The sequence below is a fragment of the Myotis daubentonii genome, chromosome 5, assembly GCF_963259705.1.
Source record: "Myotis daubentonii chromosome 5, mMyoDau2.1, whole genome shotgun sequence".
Lineage (NCBI taxonomy): Eukaryota > Metazoa > Chordata > Mammalia > Chiroptera > Vespertilionidae > Myotis > Myotis daubentonii.
The window spans coordinates 60,366,180-60,389,829 of NC_081844.1; the positions used below are offsets into that span (position 1 = coordinate 60,366,180).

The 23,650-nt window shown below is 39.4% G+C and overlaps 1 protein-coding gene across 8 annotated transcripts in view; it reads right to left on the reverse strand.

Moving 5' to 3' along the window:
* GAB1 (GRB2 associated binding protein 1) overlaps positions 1 to 23,650 on the reverse strand; it is a 115,784-nt gene that overhangs the window by 33,316 nt on the left and 58,818 nt on the right. The window contains exon 1 of one of the 8 annotated variants that reach the window (XM_059697941.1): positions 5,694 to 5,831. The exons of the other annotated variants lie outside the window; for them this stretch is intronic. The gene's annotated coding sequence lies outside the window, so the exon portion shown is untranslated. Of the gene's footprint in view, positions 1 to 5,693; positions 5,832 to 23,650 lie in introns of those variants that run through there. 8 annotated transcript variants of the gene reach the window in all.

A 23,650-nucleotide genomic window follows, 5' to 3' on the forward strand; every position in this document is an offset into this window, starting at 1 on the left:
GAGAAAGTTTTCAAGAAGATGCGCATTTATCAAATCAATTTTACAAAGGCATTGTCTAGAGCAGCCGTGGGCAAACTACGGCCCGCGGGCCGAATCCGGCCCGTTTGAAATGAATAAAACTAAAAAAAAAAAAGACCGTACCCTTTTATGTAATGATGTTTACTTTGAATTTATATTAGTTCACACAAACACTCCATCCATGCTTTTGTTCCGGCCCTCTGGTCCAGTTTAAGAACCCATTGTGGCCCTCGAGTCAAAAAGTTTGCCCACCCCTGGTCTAGAGAAAGTCACATACAATGTTTTCTCTGTTTCCATAGACTTATCTACACTCCAGTGGAGTTTACTGATGCCCAAATTAACTTAATAATGTGTATCTATACATGTTTATTACTTTCTATTAGGGCTCCTAATAGAATATGAGAAGATATTGATTGATATTAAAAGATATCACACCAATATGTGATATCAAGTCAACAAAACAAGGAAGATTTAGGTATTACTAACTAAAAAAGCAGTGGCTTCAACAAATGATGCTAGAAAAACAGATATCCACATGCAAAATATTGGACTTAGAGTCTTGTCTTACATCATATAAAAATTAACTCAAAATGGATCAAAGACTTCAATGTAAAAGCTAAAACTATAAAACATGACAAAAGCTTCATGACATTAGATTTGGCAATAACTTCTTGGATATGACACTGTGAGCACAGGAAACAGAAGAAAAAATAAGAGTAAACTGATCTACTTCAAAATTTATAAGTTTTATATGTTGAAGGATATGATCAACAGAGTAAAAAGGCAACTCAAAGAACCAGAGAACATATTTGCAAATCATATATCTGATAAGAGATTAATGTCCGGGATACATAAAGAACAGCTATAACTCATTAACAATAAAAATAAGCCACCCAATTAAAAAACGGGCAAAGTGTAAACGGGCAAAGTGTTTCAATAGACTCTCAAAGAAGACACACAATTGGCCAATGCATGAAAAGATGTTCAATATCACTATCATTAGAGAAATGCAAATCAAAACCATAAAGAGATACCACTTCATACATATTAGAATAACTACTATCGAAAAAGCGGAAATGTTTTGTATTCCTGGTAGAAATATAAAACAGCCTAACTGCTGTAAAAAAACAGTATGGCAGGTCCTCAAAAAATTCCAGTTATAGGTCTATAACCAAATGAATTGCAATCAAAGTCTCAAACAGGTATTTGTACACCTATATTCATAGCAGCATTATTCACAACAAACACTGGAAGCAACCCAAGTGTCTACTGATGAAATAAATACAATTATATATATATATATATGTATATATATATATATATATGAATATTTTTCAGCCTTAAAAGGGAAGAAAATTGTGGCAAAAGCTATATAACATGGATGAACCTTGAGATGTTATGGTAAGTGAAATATATCAGACAAAAATTGTACGGTTCCACTTATATGAGGTACCTATAGTAACCAAATTCATAAAGACAGAAAGCCAGGGGTTGTGGGGAGAGGAGGAAGAAGAGTTAGTGTTTAATGGGTAGAGTTTCAGTTTGGGATGATGAAGACGTTCTGAAGATGGATGGTAGCAATGGCTGCACATTAATGTGAATGTACTTAATGCGCTTAAAAATGGTTAAAATTGTAAATTTTGCTAAATATCTTACAGTTTTTTTAAAGCAGCAATTTTTTATGTGTTAACATCATGCCATAAAGAGTACACACAAAGGTGCTTCTTCAAAACACTTCATATTTTAGGCGATAGGTCTCTCTCTGTCTCTGTGTGTGTGTGTGTGTGTGTGTGTCTGTGTGTGTGGTGGGGGGGGGCGGGCTCAGGTAAGAAGTAGGGAGGAAAAAATGGGTATAGAAATGTTTCTGGTTTTTTACCTGGAAAGTAAGCAAATAAAGTAAACACATAAGTGGACTGTGTCTTCCTTTTGGCTAGACTGCTGTTCAGACTACATGGATAAGAGCTGTATTTTTTTTTTCATATCCTCACCTGAGGATATATTTTAAAATTGATTTTAGATAGGGGGGGGGGGGGAGAGAGATGAGAGCGAAACATTGATCAGTTGCCTCCTGCACGCACCCTGACTGGGGATGGAACCCACAATGCAGGCATGTGCCCCAAACAGAAATCCAACCTGGGAATCCAACCTGCAACCTTGGGAAATGACAAAAAGAGAAAAGAAGGGAATGTGTCCTTTTGCTATGGCTTATGTGTCACTCTTTTGTCTTCTGGTTAACTGTCGCTTCCCATTCATTTCATTGCCTATCTGTTGAAAAGATACCGTTAAAATATACAAGGCCCCTGGAAACGAAAACAAACTGCCAAGAAATGAGTAGCAATGAATCGAGGTGCACCAGACAGATTGGGCTAGTGATTACAGACGCCTGAGTAGACATTATATAAGAGAGGAACTCTTTACAGCAGGAAATTACAGCATTAAAACACAGAATTTAGCCAAGCAGCACCTGCCACTTATTTATTTATTTTTAACATGGTCCAAATGGGAATGTTTGTCTCAGTCACAAAATGAGTCACTCTCATTGAATCTGGCACAGATTAAACTGGGAAACAAAAGCAATTACATAAACTACACACTTTAATAAGGCAGATACAAAGGTTCTCTGGATTACGGTACAAAGCACAATTTAGCCACAGAATAAAGCTGGATGCTGGATGAGAGAACTGACATCAGCACCCTTGCTAATCACAGCACAAAAGCTTCTCTATGTTTTGTCAGAGCACAAAATGGGTCCACATAAATCGGTCTTTGTTATCCGAAAATATCTGGGATTCTTACAGTTTGCCCTATTTTTATCCTTGCTGCCTTGGTAGCCCCAGAGGAAACTGTACATTGCCTCACCAGGGCTGCAGAGCAGTAACGGACAAAAGGGGACACGTTTTCTAGAAACTTTCAAAATCAAGCCCTCAGTGCAATTTTCCACAAAATTCATGTGGAAAAAAAAAATCTTTTTAACTACTGGACTCCCATTACAGGCAGGTTTGCTTGAGAGGAACTGTGCAAAAATGTTTGTGGTCATTTTCTATATGTAATAGTCACTGCGATTTTAAGTAAGCCCTCATCAGCTAGAGTGCATTTTAAAAGCACCATATTCTGACACCAGTGCCTCATCTCAGGATTTCAGGATTGACGTTGGCTACGGCATTAATATCAAAAGAGAACAGCACGCATAGTCCACGGATCCCAATGAAAATATACCTAGATCAGGCTGCCACACTAAATAAATATCTATAATGTTTGGAGTATAGGCACTGCAACTTACACATTCCCTAAGCTCAGTGGGTACTAGTGTCTGCAGGGTAAAACCTAACTCTTGGGCAGGTCACAGGGGCCCCAAGTCTTCCCTACCTCTTCCAACCTCACTTCTTGCCTCTCTGTCTTCCACCCACATGGGAAAGGCCTGCAGTTCCCCTAACACTCAGCTTCTTTTTTGCCTCTGGACCCGACACCTGCTCCCCCTCGGCACATAATCCAGCCCCTGGATTCAGCTCAACCTCCTCGGAGCACCGTTCCTGGGCGGGCCCCTCCAAGCTCTTCCTTTATTTCTGCCTTGTTCCTAGTTTACGGAGTTTGACACCCCTAAAAAGAGGACTGGATCCGTGTCTCTTCACCTTTCATCTTTCTTTTCCCCCTTGCCTAGTCCCCAGTAGCTACTCAGTCTGCTGAGCATGCCAACCAAAGAGGCGAGGCGAGGATAGAGCTCTCACACTATCCAGGCTTTATGGGGTATTGACACCACTGCCACAAGAATTGTCAGGCAAGGCAGAGGGGTACAAACCATAAATTAATAATAATAATAATAAACCTCTATAGATATGAAGGGTATTTTTAAACTTCATTAAAAAACATTTATTTTAAATACTTTCTGCATTGCCCTAACCGGTTTGGCTCAGTGAATAGAGCGTCAGCCTGTGGACTCAAAGGTCCCAGGTTCAATTCCAGTCAAGGGCATGTATCTTGGTTGCGGGCTCATCCCGATTGGGGAGTGTGCAGGAGGCAGCTGATCGATGTTTCTCTCATCGATGTTTCTGGCTCTCTATCCCTCTCCCTTCCTCTCTGTGAAAAACCAATAAAATATATTAAAATACATACATACATACATACATACATACATACATACATACTTTCTGCATTTAAGCAAATTGTATATATTAAATTTGAAAATAGACCTGTCACACTGAATCGAGGTCTTAAGATAGGTTTATCACACACCCTATAGAGAATAGATATGTACATACATACATATCGGCAAGGAAGTACAGATGGAGTCCTATCCTCCCTACCCAGAGGTTCCTTAGTGATAAAAATAAATAAACAAACAAACAAACAAATAAATAAATTCAATCTGCATTAGTCTCAAGCCATTATCTGCAATAATATTAACATATTCACAAAATGTGCCTAGCTTGCCTAAATGGCAAATGGGCTCAGTCATAAAGAAAACTTGGTAACTGCTACATACTTGTTTTCGGAGTTCTCTGTGGCATAACTGATGGAGAACATGCCTGGTGTATCCCTAGCCAAGGCCCCTTAATATCTTCCCTGTACCTTTACTGTTAGAGATAATTACTGAGAAAACAGCGAGTATATGGGTGGGCAAAAGAGAAGAGATCAGGGTGGTCCAGTGATTCCCAACCCTAACTGAACATAACAAATATCTAGAGAACTTGAAAAAAAAAATTGATGCCCGGGGCCTCACCTGGGGGCTTAAGCCCTGACCCAGGCATAGGTAGTTTTAAATGCTGAACAGGTAATTCTAATGTGCCACCAAGACTGAGAACCACCATCCAATCAATAAACAGGATTAGATTGCTCCTTAAAATAGAATTTTACAAAATAGATCAGAGGTCCTTTTCAGCACATATCTAATTCCTTATCTTCTCTTGCCTTCAGCTCTTCCCAATGTGGTTTATATCCCCCTCCCTGTTTTTGTTCACAATATTTATCCCATTAGCGAATGTTTAAACTCCTTTCTACTATTGGAAACCTCATCCAGTCTTCAACATTCTGTCCAAACCTTGTCTTTTCCTCGCCACACCTTCCCTCTGGGCTCCTGGCAACCCACCATCTACTGCCCTGAAATGCCTCTTGCATTGCTACGGAACAGTTTGGAGCCATCTGTTATTTTTACTAAATACATTTACCAAAGTTCCAAACGCTTGTGAATTATTTTCCCAACTAGACTTCAAGTTCCTTGAAAGTTGAGACCGTTCCTTACATTTTTTTTTTGTATCTGTGACAGCGCTTCGCACAGTGTGAAGCCCTCACAGCCTGGGTGGAATGCTTTTAAAGTTTTCTGTTCATCCGAATGGTCATGGAAAGCCAGTGATCTTACATGAAAGGACCTCAGGGAAAAGAAAGTGAAGTCTAGAGTTGTTATTAGGGTAAAGTTCAAACTCCTTTCAGGGGATGGCATACAAGGTTCTCAGAACCATACTTACCTGCCTCACGTCTCCCATCTCTCACCTCCACTGCAGCAAACACCCACATGGTTTCTTCCTTTCTCCATGGCTTTATGTTTTGTTGTTTTATTTTGAATCTAACCCATCCTCATTCTCATCCAATGAGCTCCTACTCACTCTTTAAGACCTAGCCCAAGGACTCCTCTTTGAAGTATCCCCATCTTTAATTGCCCCCCTCCAAGTTAAGGCACCTACCTGCTGCTACTCCTCTGAGCTCTCAGCACACAGGTTCCCAGTAGCTTGTTAGCAATCTATTCCCTTACGCACTTCAGAAAGAACTCTGATGACTACTACACGTAGGTCTTCAGTTGCCAAACCCTATATAGTAGAGTTTGAGCTGATAATCTGAAGGAGAACAGCATTTTCTACATTCTTGAGCCAACAGCCCTTCCATTATGAAACATCAGCACTGTAATCTTAATAACCCTACATTATCCCAGAGAACTGGGGGGAAAAGGATAGTGGGACTTTCTTATTTTGAAATCTCTTAAACGGTATTTCACAACTGATATTTCAGGAAAGAAGATCATTACTGTGAATTCTTTGGTAGAATTCAAAATGTATGTGTCATCTCAGAAATTTGAAGAATGTTAGGGTTGAAGATATTAAGTTTCTTTATACTTGTTTTCTGAGTTCTCTCTGGTGTTACTGATGGAGCTCAAGCCTGGTGTAACACTTGCCAAGGCCCCTTAATCTCTCCAATATATCTTTACTGGAAGAGCTAATCACTAAAGAAATAGCCAATATTTGTGTGGGCAAAGAGAGGTCAGGGTGGTCCAGTGATTTTCAACCCTACCTGTATATCTGGAGAACTTTTTAAGAAAAGATGCCAAGGGACTCACCTGAGATCCCCTATAAGACTAGTCTGGGGGTTTAGCCTTGGCCCAGGGATAGGTAGTTTTAAATGCTCAATAGGTAATTCTAAGGTGTCACCAAGACTGAGAACAACTATCCAATCAATAGACAAAATTAGATTGCTAGATGAAAATGCTATTTTTTAAAAAATATATTTTATTGATTTTTCACAGAGAGGAAGGGAGAGAGATAGAGAGCTAGAAACATCGATGAGAGAGAAACATGGATCAGCTGCCTCCTGCACACCTCCCACTGGGGATGTGCCCGCAACCAAGGTACATGCCCTTGACCAGAATCGAACCTGGGACCCTTCAGTCCGCAGGCCAACACTCTATCCACTGAGCAAAACCAGTCAGGGCGAAAAATGCTATTTTTTAGTAAGATAGATTTTAATGTAAATTCCATCAGCAGGGTAAGCTTAAATTTAAATAAATTATGAGATATCTATATAATAATAACAAATTGATACAAAACCTTTAAAAACCAAGACTATATATATGACAAATGCCCACAAGCTAATTATTGAATAAGAAAAAAAGCATGTTGCGGAATTGTGCGTGTATAATTTCCTCTGTCTGAGTGATTGTTTTTGTATACACACAACAAACACAAACTATGCTTAGAGGACACGTTTGGAAGGAGACATACCAGGAATGTTAACTGTGGTAATTCCAGGAACAGGAATGGTAGGTCAGACGTTTCATATTTTTATTATATATATATATATATATTTTATAGTCTGATTTTCAAGAACTTCCATTTATTACTCTTGTTTTTTTTTTTTTAAAAATCACATGTTTAAAAGCTTACTAATATACCTAGACTTGGTGGATGTGGCTCAGGGGTTAGAGCATTGGCCCTGCACCAAGGGGAAAGAATTTGGTTCCATTCCCAGTGAAGCTCAGGTACATAGGTTGCAGGTTTAATCCCAGCCCAGGTCGGATTTTGGAGTGCATGTGGGAGGCAACCAATCGCTGTGCCGCTCACACTGATCTTCCCCCCCCCTCCTTCCTTCCCTCCCTTCCACTCTCTAAAAATCAATGGGAAAAAATCCTCCAGTGAGGATTCACAAAAACAAAAGCACATGCCTAGAAATGCTCTAAAAAAGAAGTGTTTTTTTTTAATCTAGAAATGATGTACACAAAACAAAAACGTTCATATACATATGGAAATGCACCCTCTCTTCTTACTCTGCAACTAATGAATGAATTTAACCTTTCTTTTAAATATAGAATTCCAGGATACATCTGGAAGGAGTCTCAGTCAGGAAATAGCTTAGACAAATAAAGTAGAACGACTTTGTTTTTAAAGACTTGAAATTTGGAGGGTTAAAAAAAAAAGGAAAGTTGGGAACACTTAAAATAGAGGAACAAATTTCTCCTCTTCTTCCCATAAAGTCTGGTGGTTATACTATACATACTATTTTAACTTTCTTTACAAAGCATGTCAGTAAATGGTAACATACTTAGCTATTTAAATATCTAAAATAAGCACTTTGGAAATTACCTATTAAAAATATTAAATTTCCATAATAATACTATCAGGGTAAATACTATAAAGAAAAACAAATTAACCATGCAGCAGGGACAAAAGAAAACCATTTGCTTTAAAACACTTTGAGTTGTTTTCCAGGAAGCACCATCTTTTCTCATAGAGCAAAATAAGGAAAAAACAGGCTCGGTGGAAGTTTCCACTCCACCGGCTCTATCATTATGATCATCTGTTCCAAACACACACACAAGCCTAAAATTTCCTGTTTTCAAACGATTGTCACCATTTTCTAGCCTAGTGTTATCTGTGCTAACTTTAGCTTAGTAATATAAACAAAAGAATACACCAAAAATAATGCAGAACAATGGCTAGATGGAAGCTAACAACTGATTCACAGACCTTTTCAATAGGAGTTTACATACATGGCCCGGACAAAAACAAACTAGCTGCACCTGAAACGATTTCATTACCAGCAAACCTAACCAAAACATCCAATTCAACAGCAATGTCATCGCAGCTGGGGGAAAACATGTGGGAATTTTAAATGATGATTTAATAGTGCATATAATTTACTTGTTGAAATCATTGCTAAACTGATGCCCACCCCAAAGCTCCGTCCGCCTAAGTCCTGCAGAAACCAAACAAAAAAGTAATGACAAACACTCCTTAGCATTTAGTATATACAGAGTACATAGTTCTTACACCTTTTCTGGGTCATAGAACTGCTTTGAAAATCTGAGAAAAGCAATGAAACTTTTTCTTGGAAAAAAGGCACGGTTTTGAAATTGTACGCAGTTTCAGGGGATCACAGGACTCGTACGGCACACGGTAAGAACAGTTGAAACAGACTATACTTAATACTTCTTTCTGCAAAGAACAGTGTGGTTTGAGACCTTGGACCCCCCCAACCAGGGAAATTTAGTTACTAAAAGTCCATAGGAAAGTAGGTCGCTCTCAATAGAGCATTATGGGGCCCGCATACGTTTACTTGTAAATACTAGTTCCTATCTCATCAGAATTACCGACTGTCAGGGCTATGGAGACACTCTCTTAATTCCAGGGTTTTAGGTGCGTTCACCCTGCCCAGGACGAGGCTGCAGGGAGGCAGGAGCCCAGCTTGCACTGTCCTGTGTGACTGGGAACAGAGACCTATGGTGATGCACAGCTGAGGCTGTACTGGGAAGAAAGACCACCTGCCTTGTGTTTCATCTGATATCACCCTATCCTTCCTACCACGTGCAGTTAAGAGTCAGTGAGCTCACATCAGGGTGTGGCCAGAGGAAAATGGAGTCAGGGGGTCCACTCTATCTTTTGGAATCGGAGTCAGCTTGCCTCTGGCCTAGAGAAAAGGAGAGTTAGAGTCACATGCAATCTGGCCAGTTAAGAGACTGGGAGCCACTCTAGTGATAGACAAGTATGCCCCTGGCCCTGTCTTCTGTATATCTCCCTAAGAGCCTGTGGAAGCAGAGGCAGCGTAAATGTCCAGGCAGACTCCCACCCATCTAGAGGTAAACGGTACAGGCACAGTAAAGGGCTGCGAGCATTACTAAGAGCATTCGTATTCAGGCCCAGGGTCATTGAGCCATTGATTCCTCTTCTAGGAATCCCACCTAAGGAAATAATGTAAAATGCAGCTAAACATGTAGGCTTCAACATACTCAACTCAGTGTTTATACTCTAGTAAATATGTGACACAATCTAAACATTCGACAGTAGGTAGGCAGCGCAACCGTCCCAGTTTTCCCAGTTGTCCTGATTTTAGCACTGAGAGTTCCCCATCATGAGAAACCCCTTAGTCCTGGGCAAACCAGGATTGAATAAATAAATTATGATACATCTCCACAAGGGAGTCTTACTTACAGTCATTAAAACTACACTTTTTTTTTTTAAATCCTCACCCAAGGATATTTTTCCATTGATTTTCAGAGAGAGTGGAAGAGAGAGGGAAAGACAGAAATATCACTGTGACAGAAACACATTGATTGGTTGCCTACTGCAAGACGGGGAGGAGCCTGCAACTGAGGTATGTTCCCTTGATCAGAATCAAACCTAGGACCCTTCAGTCTGCAGGCCAACACTATCCACTGAGCCAAACCGGCTAGGGCAAAAAAACCCACATTTGAATGGTATTTAAAAAATATCCCTCTTTCCCGTAGGTCTCCATGGTTTGCAAAATTTCCAAAATACTGAGATCTTGGCAATGAACTAATCTTCCATTTGGAGTTAAATGGAATCTGGTGTGGAGGAATACTGGCTATATACCTTCTTTTCTATCTTTTCTGGCTCTCCTGTCCGCTGTGCCAGATAGCGCTGACCGCTCAGGTATCCACAGCACCTTGTGCACACCTCCATCAAGGTATTCCCCTCCTGTATGTCAATCAATCCTTCATATAGTTGCTTTCCTCCCCGAGATACCCTGTCTTATTCCATTTTTGGTGCTGAGTATAGTGTAGAGCCTGCAAAAGGACTTGGCTGCTTAAAAGGCATGTGTGTTATTTGAATAAATGAACAAATTAATGACTCCTGGTGACCCTGATGATGTGGTCTCTGTTCTTCACTAACTTAGTATTTAATACTATAAATGGACGAGACACCAAACCAACAGTGGAGCTTCTTACTGCTGTAAGAATTCAGCGATAAACCCTGCCAAATCTCCAACTCCACAAGGCTCAGTCAACAAAAAGTGAAACTTAAGGATCAAGTCAATATGATACCATGCCGATCTATATATATAAAAGCCTAAGTGACCATCCAGCCGGTAGCTATGATGTGCAATGACCACCTGGGGGCAGACGCTCAACACACAGTCATGGAAAGATGAATCTCAGAGGGAAGTGGGGAGGGCGGAAAGAGATTAACCAAATATCTTATATGCATACTAGAGGCCTGGTGCATGAATTTGTGCACTGGTGGGGTCCCTCGGCCTGGCCTGCAGGGATCGGGCCTCTAGTATGCTAATATTAGGAACCTACAACTTCAGACAGTACCTATAGTACTATGAGAATGTCTACATATTTTAGTTATATAACATTATGTTAGCATATTTATTTATATATACATAGTGATATATTCTCTGTATGTATATGTAGATTCTGAGACAGATAGATATTCCACATTGTTTTGTGTGTGTGTATGTGTAAGGCCACTCCAGTCTCTGAGGGTAGAACGTAATACCATTGGAGAGAATAAGGGCAAATGCCATGTGTTATGAACTATGGTATCAGCGTAAATGTTTAACTAAAGAACAAGGTGTGAGAAGTTTACTTAAACATTGTTGTTTTAAGTGATAGGAAACCGATATCATATCTCAAATTAAAGTCACACAATTTTCTAGCACAGATGCAAATTACAATTCTAACTGCAGTTTGAAAGCAGTATTGTCCAACAGAACATTCTTGATGATGAAAGTGGCTGTGCTGATCATCACAGTAACCACTAGCCACATGTGGCTATAGAGAACTTGAAAAGTGGCTGGAATCAATTGTCCAATTTAATTTAATTTTGTCATGTGTAGCTAGAGCTATCATCTGAACAGTACAGTTTTAAAGGCCACTTATTTGAATTGAGGGAAAAGCAATAGTAATCCCTGAAGAACTGTAGTTCTAAATGACAATAAAACAAAATAAAATTAATGTTTAAATTCTGTAGTGCTACTATAAGCTGATGTGTCTGAGATGCTAACAATTACATGAACCTATTTCCTGATTTACTATGTTCCACAAACTTACTTTGCCCCAAAAAAACATGTCACATGGGTTGCTGTTGTTATTATTATTTTTTGGGGGGGGAAAAAATGCTTGCTTAAATAGAGATTTAAAAAACACACACATAACACTAATAACAATCTGGATTTTTTAAAATAAAAATTTATCGCCCTGACTGGTTTGGCTCAGTGGATAGAGCATCAGCCTGCGGACTGAAAGGTCCCAGGTTTGATTCCAGTCAAGGGCATGTACCTTGGTGGTGGGCACATCCCCAGTGGGGGCTGTGCAGGAGGCAGCTGATTGATGTTTCTAACTTTCTATCTCCCTTCCTCTCTGTAAAAAAATCAATAAAATATATATTTTTAAAAATTTATCTTTCATAAAACCTACAAATTTCTAAACTCTATTTGTTGTTCAGTTATCTAATCCAAAAGAATTCTAGGGTAGAAATAGTGTTTTAAGTTTCTGGCAAAACATATAAAGACATTCTCATCTTATCCTCTAAGTTTCTTATTGAACATTCACAATTTACAATAAATTAAAACAACGATACATGGAAATCTGGGTCACATTTCAAAAACAACACACATTAGGAACTAAAGGAAAAGCACTGAAGTGCTACAAAAAGAAATTTCAAATTTCCATAAGTACATTTCCATAATTACAAAATTATAGGCAATAAGCCAAAATAATGCCTAAGTACAGTAATTTTCTTCTCAACATAAAACTCAGTGTAAAGCTTCTAGAACAAAAGATATGTGGCAATAAAAGGTTTCCTTAAAAACAAAACAAAACATACTTCCAATGAGATAAATTATGCATTCTAAAGTCACTGACTACAGAACACATTAAGTTCAAGATGCAAGGAAGAAGAACCTCATCCAAAGAGAAGAACTGAGTACAAAGCTGAACCTGATACAAAAATTACTCCGCCGATATGACATCAAGAAGATCTCTGATGCGAAAAGGGAAGCCTTAGCTCAAGTACTGCTGCTAATGACCTCCCGACCCCTCCATGCAAAACATGATTCTTTGGGGGGAAATGCTTTTTCATCCATGTAATATACAGATAATAATCTCATCCTCCAAGAAAAGCTGTTGTCCATTTACCTCTTTTTGTTCTCAGCACATGGAGTGCTATCTTGCCCGTTCTATGGTGTGTCTGCCCTAACCTGAGGCCAACTTTCCACCTCCCTCTATGGCACCCAAGCCTCATAACTTTTGACCCACAGGAAGCAGATACAGTGGACTAAAGATAACAGCGACTGTAAGGACTTGTGTATGCATAATTTAATGCTTGGGGACTAGGAGATTAGGGTTGTGGGGATGGGGAGAGAAAATGACTATTTCTGCCAGAGGAATAACAGTGCCATTTAGCAGAAACCAACTCATCTTGAACTCCAAACAACACTGTTATCCAAGTCATACCATCCATAAAGGCTAAAAGGACTATGTACAGGATGTGGGATAACAGAATGTAGATACACCACATGCAGTTGACACTGATCGCTTACACACTTATCTGCGTTACTCAGGCTAGAAACCCTGTGAGACAATCAGTCATTCAGGGTGCTGGCCTCTGAGGTAACAGACAACTGACTGTGTCTGACTTGCCAACTTGGACATTCACTAAAGTCTGTGAAAGCTAAAAATAACCACACAAACATGTTTACGGCACTTTAAAAATACAGGATCCACGCTGTCTTCTAAATATAAACCGTGAGTTCGGAGGACAGGGATTGGCTTTGGGTTTTTCGGAAGCGTCATCAGGACATCCCACACTTCACCTCAGAAATCCACATTTCAGTGTTTTACGTTAAATACACAGTTGGTGGTATTTAACTACAGTGAGGAAGGGGTGGGTTTGGAATGGGGAAGGCGAGCAGGAAAGGAACAGATGGTACCCTCCCCCCATTTAATAAGGGGGCTTCCAGAATACCCCAAACCCCTAACTCTTTGTGGTGGAACAGACCTTCCTCAGAGTCTGAAAGGGGATATCCTGTCTGTGTTTTCCACTCCGCACATCCACTTCCCAGTGTAGCTGTCCCTCTCCCTTTCCTCACTCTCAAACCTGTAGACACTGCTGCAACAGATAACTGCAGACAGGAAGTCAAGTGGGACATGTACCTCGATGTAACTTCCCCACATCCCAACTGCTACATGAGTGTATGCATTTTGAAAACAGTAATTTGTTATCCTGTTCCTGCAGAGTGAGATAAATCTAAATCAAACAAGGGAAAACTTTCCAACTAAAAACTATAATGCTCATATCAATTGGAACTCTTGGGGCACTTGTACTAAGACCATTAAGAGTTCAAGTGAGTATTTTATCAGCATTAAAAAAAATGTCTATGTTGTCTCTTGTAAGTATGTACAATTATTATTATGTTTTTAAGTTTTCTTGATTTTCAGAGAGAGGAAAGGAGAGAGAGAGAAAAACATCGGTTGCCTCCCCCATGCACCCTGCAACTTGGGTGTGTGCCCTGACTGGGAATCAAACCCACAACCTTAGGGTGCATGGGATGATGCTCTAACCAACTGAGCCACATCAGTCAGGGGAAATTGACTTTTGGATAGGACTGGTTTAAATGTTACCCTCTGCCTTTAATTCTAAATCTTGAACATGCAGCAGCTGTTCAAAACATAACAGAAAGGCCCTGGCCAGTTTGGCTCAGTGGATGGAGTGGCAGCCTGTGGACTGAAGGGTTCTGGGTCCAGGGAACATGCCGGAGTTGCGGGCTCGATCCCCACTGGGGGGTGTGCAGGAGGCAGCCGATTGGTGAGTCTCTCTCATCATTGATGTTTCTGTCTCTCTCCCCCTTCCTTTCTGAAATCAATAAAAATCTATAATAATAAAAGCATTATATGCAAATCGACTGAACAGCCGAACAACGGAATGACTGCCAGGACGTCTTTCTGGACGACCTTCCGGACAAAGCTGGGGCTGCGAGGGCCGAGGCAACCAGGGCTGCAAAGGCCTATTCTTGCACGAATTTCATGCATAGGGTCTCTAGTAACTAACTAAACAAACAAAGAAACATAACAGAAAGAAACCTGCACCAACAGATTTACCCCTATAGTTGTATGTCATAAACATCAAAAGTCTGTGCCTCTTAATTTATAGTATTGTGATAAAATCTGTATTTCTGGAGGTTATTCAATATGTCCAAGTGAAGTATTCTCCAGAATAAAATCATGTAAGTCTTATGGGCATTTTCTTAACAAATTTATTTTTTAATAAACTACTAAGAGCAAATTCAACTGAAAAATCATGGAAAAATTGTATATAATCCCACTACCATAAAGAATAGTTTTTAATATCTTCATCTAATTTTTATTCATACACATACATACTTTTAAATGTATCTTTGGTTTCACGAGCCACACTTCTAACTTCCTGAGCTTTAAAATTCTCAGATTTAAAATTTTAATTCATTAATATTTCACAGTGTGACTTTTTCTAAGTATTGTTTATCATGCTAAAATTACACAAATAAAGGTGAAGACCTCACTTTTATGTTTTCTGAAACCCAATTAAGAAGGTACATTTAGCTCTGGCTGGTTTGGCTCAGTGGATGGATGGAGTGTTGGCCTGCGGACTGAAGGGTCCCAGGCTCGATTCCAGTCAGGGGCATGTACCTTGGTTGCGGGCATATCCCCAATGGGAGATGTGCAGGAGGCAGCTGATCGATGTTTCTCTCTCATCGATGTTTCTAACTCTCTATCCCTCTCCCTTCCTCTCTGTAAAAAACCAATATATTTTTTTTTAAAAAGAAGGTACATTTGATGATTGTAAAAACACAAGACATTTATTCACCATGGAATTTCTTACATAGCACAGTATCCCAGATATATTCTAGCAATTAAACTATTTAATTAACTCAAAGACTGTCCTGTGTATGCAGCTGATGCTCTAAGCAAAAAATGACTGAAGCGCCGAACCGGTTTGGCTCAGTGGATAGAGCGTCGGCCTGCAGACTGAGGGGTCCCGAGTTCCATTCCGGTCAAGGGCATGTACCTTGGTTGCGGGCACGTCCCCAGTAGGGGGCGTGCAGGAGGCAGCTGATGGATCTCTCTCATCGATGTTTCTAACTGTCCCTCTCCCTTCTTCTCTGTAAAAAATCAATAAAATATATATTTTTAAAAAAATGACTGAAGCAAGCACAGCAGTCTCCACCTTATCCGTGGTCTTATTTGCCATGGTTTCAGTTACCCATAGTCAATCATGGTCTGAAAAATATTAAATGGAAAATTCCAGAAATAAACAATTCATACGTTTTAAATTGCATGCTTTTCTGAGTAGTGTGATGAAATCTTGAACCATCCTACTCTGTCCTGCCTAGGATGTGAGTCATCCCTTTGTCCAGAGTCTCCATGCTGTATCTGTCTCCTCCCGTTAGTCACTTAGTAACTGTCTTGGTCATCAGATGGTATCACAATGCCTATACTCAAATAACCCTATCTTACTTAATAATGTCCCCTAAACACAAAAGAGATGCTGGCAATTCTGATATGCCAGAGATAAGCCATGAAGTACTTCCTTTAAGTGAAAAGTTATGAATGTATATAAAAAAGGATGGAACATATCCCCTGAAGATAAGGGGAACTACTGTGTATATAATCCTCTCAACAGAAATACTTGTTTAGCAATAACTGCAATCTAACACTATATAAAATAATTAAATCTATAAAGAATTTATTCCAGAAAAAAAAATCATTTGATATTCCAACTTATGTTAGGCATTGTAACCTGAAGACATTCTTAGAATAAATATCTCTACTTTTTGGCCACTTAAGTATTTATGCCTTCAAAATTAAAATATTAGGCAATCTATTGATAGATTATCTACAATGAACACATGATGGTTTGTTCCAAAAATAAAGAGAAAGTTGAAGAGAAACAAAATAACTCAAGTTAAAATTTGACCCCGCTTTTAAAAAGAAATAAAAACAAAAGCACCACTTCATTGAATAACTGACCATGAAAAGGCAAAGCAATGAGATATTCATTTAAAGAATAAGATTATATAACCCTAGGCTGACTGAGATAAATGACTTTTTGGTAACTAGATCCAATTCTTGGTGGAGCACAAAGACAATAAAAATCACATCTTTAGAGACTTCTGGACAAGATGGAAGAGTAAGGAAACACTGTACTCGCCTCCTTTGAGAACCACCTGAAGACTAGCTGAACAGAACTCTAATAACTAAGGATATAGAGAAGAAGCCACATAGAGACTAGTAGGAGAGGTGGAGACTGGAAATAGGCTGGTTCCACACACATGTGCGGCGGTAAAGAATCAGAAGGGATGTCTCGGCTGCAGAGAAGAAAGAGATCCCAGCTGAGAAGCCAGCGATCCCAGCTCCACACTGGGCTCCCCAGGCATCCCTCTTAAAGGGCCCATGTATTGCTGACAGATTCACTTGCTCTAAGCTCCAGCACTGAGCAACTGCTCCTAAGGACCAGGGACATACGGGGAAGAACTGAACTGTCTGGCTTCAGGTGGTGGGCACCACATCCGAGTCTCCATCAAACTTGCCCCACCTTGGTGATTCCCTGAGAACTAGTCCCACCCAACTTGTGCACAGGCCCTAACCTCTTTCAGCAGCTATTACTCACAAGTGGCTGACCATGGCGTACCCTGTGGTCTTCCCTAAGATCTCTGAACAAGCAGCAGCTGGCCTCAGGGTGCCCTGTAGTTCTTGCAAAGCAGCTCCAAGCCCAGCATTAGTAGCAGCCAACCTTGGTTTGTAGTATAGCCACTCCCAGGCACATTGAAGCCCAGAATAGGCAGCTACCCACCACAGATTCATTGTAGCTCCTACTAGGTGGCCTGGGTAGGGCACAGACAGTGGCTGCCCTGGGCCTGCAAAAGAGTCCCTCCAAGAAGAGGCCCCAGAATCAACACACCTGGTGACCGGTTTCAGACCATATCAGAGCACCACCCAATGAGTTTCACCAAAGGGCGGAGTAAGCAGACAAGAGACCTGCTACAGTGAATCCCAATCTGTGGGGTCAGCCCACACACAACTCATCCGTTGTAGTCATGACCAATCCTCAAAGCCAGCCAGCCTGAGAGTTAATTCCACTCACAGACATGCCAACAGCAATCAAGGCTCAACTATGACTGAAGGGCACAAACAACCCATGCCCGTGGAGTGCTGGCTCAGGTGGCCAGGAGACTGCACTATTAGGTCCCACAGGACAGCTACTATATATGGTAAGGCCACCCTGCCAAGTCTGGGAGATGTAGCAGATCTATCTAATAGATAGAAACAAATACAGAGAGGCTGCCAAAATTAGGAGACAAATGAAAACATGTCCCAAATGAAAACAAATTTAAAAAACAGAACAAAACTCCAGAAAAAGAATTAAACAAAATGGAAATAATCGATTTAACAGATACAGAGTTCAAAACATTGATTCTAAGGATGCTCAATGAACTTGGGGGAAGAATAGATGAACTCAGTGAAAACTTTAACAAAGACATAGAAAACATAAAAATAGAGATAGAAAACATAAAAAAGAACCAGTTAGAAATGAAGAATACAGTAACCAACATGAAGACTACATTAAAGGGAATGAACAGTATAATAGATAAAGCAGAGGATTAAATCAGTGATTTGGAAGATAAGGTCGTAGAAATCACTGAATCAGGACATAAATAAAATAAAATAAAATAAATAGGATAGTTTAAGGGACCTCTCGGACAACATCAAACATACCAACATTGGCATCATAAGGGTATCAAAGGGAGAAGAAAGAGGGAGTAAGGATTGAAAACATATTTGAAAAATAATGATGAAAAACTTCCCTTACCTGATGAAAGAAATAGATATACAAGTCCAGGAAGCCAGAGTCCCAAACAAGATGAACCCAAGGAGGACCATACCAAGACATGTCATAATTAAAATACCAAAGGTTAAAGACAAAGCAGTATTACAAGACATGTTAAACTTTAACAGTTAAAGGAATGAAGGAGAAAAAGGAGGAAGAGGAAGAGGAGGAAAAAAACAGTAACAACAGAACTATAATAGCAATAACTAGATAACTATCAATAATTACTTTAAATGTAAATGAACTAAATGCTTTATATAAGACACAGAGTGGCTAAATGAATAAGAAAACAAAACCTCAGTGTCCATCAATGGATGACTGAATAAAGAAAATGTGGTAAATACATACAATGAAATACAACTCAGCCTTAAAAAAAGAATGATTATCTTACCATTTGCAACATGGATGAACCTAGAGGATATTATGCCAAGAGAAATAAGTCAGACAGAGACAAATACCATACAATTTCATTTTTGGAACCTAAAGAACAAACAAACAAACAAACAAAAGCGAAACAAACTCATAGATACAAAGAATAAACTGATGGTTGCCAGGTGGGAGGGTGGTTGGGGGACTAGATGAAAAAGGTAAAGGGATTAAGAAGAACAAATTGACAGTTACAAAATAGTCACAAGAATATAAAGTACTTGCCCTAACTGGTTTGGCTCAGTGGATAGAGCATCAGCCTGTGGACTGAAGGGTCCCAGGTTTGATTCCAGTCAAGGGCATGTACCTTGGTTGTGGGCACATCCCCAATAAAAGGTGTGCAGGAGGCAGCTGATCGATGTTTCTCTCTCATCGATGTTTCTAACTCTCTATCCTTCTCCCTTCCTCTCTGTAAAAAAATCAATAAAATACATTTTTAAAAAAGAATATAAAGTTCAGCATAGAGACTATATTTGATGATATTGTAATAACTATGTATGGTATCAGGGGGTACTAGACTTATTGGGGGGATCACTTCATAAGTTACATAAATGTCTAACCACTATGCTGTACACATGAAAGTGATGTAATACAAAATGTCAACTATAATTGAAAAATGAAGAAAAAAATTGAAACAAAACAAAAAACCACATCTTTAGCTAGCCTCCCAGATTAAGGGAGAGGCTAGTTCAGTTCACTCACTTCCAATTGAAGTCCCTAAGCCAACCCTATATGACATTTTAATCTTCATGAGCAGTCTGAAAAGAATAATCAGAAATAAAAACTATCCAGCATTGTAGCATTAAGAATCCCTTCTGGTTCCTTTTAGCCTAGTCTTTCACCAAATGGCTTAGAGGGCAACTATAACTAATCATTTGTTTATACTCAATTGTTTAGGGTCTTTCTCTTCAAGGCTCTGTTCTCAAAACTTAACACACACAATGCTTGGCAAAAAGTAGAGACTCAGCAAGTGGTGACTGAGAGAGTGGAGGAATGACTCAGTCTTGATGCACAGTGTAAGGTGAACCCTATGGGGATCAGCATTACAGTCATCCACAAACAATTACTAAGTAAGTGTTTATTATTAAGTGGTTTGATGGTGGAAACATGCCAGAAAAGCAAAAGAAATATTGTGACAATTAACTGAAAAATTACCATTAAATCAGTATAAGCGTTTACGCTTTAGATGTAGAACTAAGCATACTAAAAACTACGTTAGGTGCTATTATACGAACTACAACTAAATAGAAAAACTTTTCCACAAGGTATGCAAAAGCAGCAGCAAACATAAGGCATAAAGTTAAGTAAATGCATTGATGTGGTTTTCCTTTCATCTCCATTCTTTTGTCTGCCCCCTAGTGGAGTCCTTATGAATATAGAAAACATAAGATAGGCAGGCACTATAAAAATCAGGAAAAACAAATAAAAAGAACAGAACAGAACAGAACACAAAGCACAGAGAGCTAACTTTGGACTTGTATAAAGCAGTCACTCAAGAACAGAAAAGTTAACTTATGAATTCCTATTTAACACTTTTGTCCCAAAGACAAAACTTTGTATCAACTTAGGTTCACCAATTCCTTGTGCACCTTTGGACTTTTAATCATTGCCTTTTAAGGAAAAGTATGCACCTCTAGATTGCATCTAGGTAGTATATGCCTTTCTTAATATTTAAGCAGACAAATAATTTACTGACTGCTAGTAAGCTGACATGGTCTGGCCACTTTATTTTTGGTTTTCAGGTGTATGTATAGCAAAAACAAAATCATTTCCATGAAGAAGATTCTGGAAATCTATGGATTAATTTCCGCAATACTCCAAGTCAAGGAACAGGTAAAGTGAAACGGAGACAGTGGTTCAGTGATGGCAGGCGTGGCTGAGTGACTCCTCTCAGAAGGCATGCTTATCTCCATGGGAATCTTTCTGTCTAGAAAGGGGTGTGGGTTTTGTCTATGATCTCATCATCAGCAACAGCGGACTCTCTAAACCGGCTTCCCATTTTAAACTACAGTTTTGCACCAACATGCATAGTTCTTTAAATATGAAGATGACAGACATGGCTACTGTGACTTATGTAAACAACCAATCACGTGACACCCCTCCCCTTGTGACTGGTGACACACATTTGCAAGACAGTCGGCCAGGGTTATACAAACTATACTACCTGAATAAGACATTAGAAAATTATCCCTGAAGGAGAAATATAAGCATTAGGCATAGTTTCTGGATCTTCAGTGACCCAGTGGTTTCATTTCTTAACTTCTAGGGCAATCAGAATGCATAGTAAGTCATGATTATTGCAAACAAAATGATTTCTAGAGGGGCAATTCTAGATTTTCTCCCATGTTTAAGGACTTAAACGTATAAAACTCCTCCTGTATTGGCAGGAATTCTGTTTCCCAGAACTGTATAAAAATCAAATGACAGAATCCATACCAAAAAAAAAAAAAAAAAGTTGAGATGAAAAGAGGGACTAAGATAAATAGAATTTACTTAATTACTATTTTTAACACCATTTGTGGAAGTGCATTAGTATGATAATTCTGGCAGGTTCTAAAAGCAGTGAGCTTCCAGTGATTTATGACTATACTTTACATGTATGCAGTATCAGCTTAAAACACCTTCAGCAACTTTTTCATGGAGGAAACAGAATAAACTAAATCAAGGGAGATAAAGTGTTCACCGGTTTATTTTAACAAGAAAATGCTCAGGATATAGGAACACAGGATTTAAAGTTTTCTGTTCTCAGACTGTTGTGAGTGCTGTGAACGGTGGGAGGGATAGGAGACAGTTGACAACCAGCTTCCTCTGTTCATTCATCTATTCCCTTTGGACAAAACAGTCAGCCAACGGAAGTATCAAGGAAGACAGAATAAAATTCTTGTGCTTTTAATGTTTCCCCCCAATGTCTGTCGTTGCTCAGATCTCTACTAGAAAAGCAAGGAAGGGCAAATTTCAATCAAGGGCCTCAAAAGATTTATTGCAATCATCAAGGTTCATATGTCAGGAAGAAGGAAGGTGGGGGGAATTTCCCTGACTCTATACTTAGATATGGATTATTGGGTTAATTTTTATCTCTTGTCTGTTGTACTGCCAGATTATTTATAGAGGGTAAAAGTGGCTCAAATAATTAACTTTCTTATTTACTATATTTAAACAATGATATCACTGAGTTTTAAATACACTAACATCATGATATAATTCTTAAAGCATGCGTATACATCTAATTTAATGTTTTGGAATCTGTTCAAAGTATTCATTAAATTGAGTAACAAAGGAATAAAACAATGAAGAGGCAGCTGTTTCATCAGTATATCTGATTTAGAGCATGTAGTGTATTTATAGTTAAATAGAGCGAAACAGGCTACTCAAGAAAGAATTGTTTCTACTCCCAAAAAATGATGTTTTATAAATTAGTGTTACATCATTACTAAAGACTTAAGATTATGCAGGCAACACTGATTTTTCTTGTGTGCTATGACATTAAACTTAAGCATTAATCACCACTTGTAATCACACCTATTATGTGTGTTTAGCATCCTATCTCTCCAAGGAGACCAAAAGCATTTTCAGGACAGAGATTCTCTCTGTTTGAGTCACTCTGGCCCACCAAGCTCCCAGCCCATTAGATGAAATAACAGGTGCTGAATAAAAGTATTTATATTAAAATACTATTAAATTCATACCCGCAGGAAGTTAAAACATCAAATTGTACCGAAGAGCGTATAGGCAACACAATAAACCTACCCTGGGTATCCCTGCTCCTGGTTCCACTCCAAAGAGAAGCAAGTCCTGGTTTGGGCTCCTCTTGGTGGTTTACCCTCTCCCCCACCCCCACCCCTGCACCCCAGCCCCACCCATTCTCTCTGTTTGGGGAGAGATGAATGTATTCCCTCTCTCCTGGCTTTAACTCCCAGTTTCCAGCAGTGGCTGCCAATTTCCTGACCACAGCACCCTTGGTCGTCACTCCTCCACTGTTCCAGGGATCACTGGTCTAGTGTACACAGTTTTTAAAATTACCTTTTAAAATTTCCTCCAGTCACTCCAGCCCTAAAGGTGTAAGGACCCTAATCTAAACCCAGCCCAAAGCACCATACGTAGTCTCTTCATTAAAATCAGCATTTCCTACCAGGACACTAAAAAGGACACCTCACATTTCCAAATTCTATGCTTATATATGACATCATTTTTAGACATTAATTATTGACGTTCAGCCTTAACGGTCGGCTGACTTTCCCCAATGCCTCTCCCTCCTTCCTCCCAAGGCAGTGACACCACCAGTCCCTCAACCAGAGGGACTTCAAGCCACATAGTTAAGCCGCTGTTTTAGTTGGCCAGCCACAGAGTGGCTGCAGGCAACACTGACTTTTCTTGTGTGTTATTTTCCATTCTCTCCCTTCATCTTCCCTCACACCCTTCCACTGGCGACTTTTCATCTGTTGTGCATATACTTTTACACTGTCAAGGTTAATAACATTTACATTCTGTTCTATAACCACCTCAATTTTCTATGTGTTTCTTTTACCCTAAAGGTTGAGTCTAAGAGCCTAAAACCAATCAAGGGAATGAATATACAGTAGGTCCTCGGTTACGTCTATGGCGCGACGTAACGTGATTTTCGCCGTTAAGTCGGAACCCACCTACATAAGCACCTATGCCACTCACGTGGAGCACAGGCACAGCAGTAATGAAGTGAAACAGTAAAAAAAATTCAAAAGAAAGATAACGATTCCTGACCTTTACTTGTGGTAAATAAATGATAAAAAACATAAAGCACATATGTACATACGTCAAAATGACGGAACTTTTTTTTTTTTATAAATAAATAGGAGATGGCA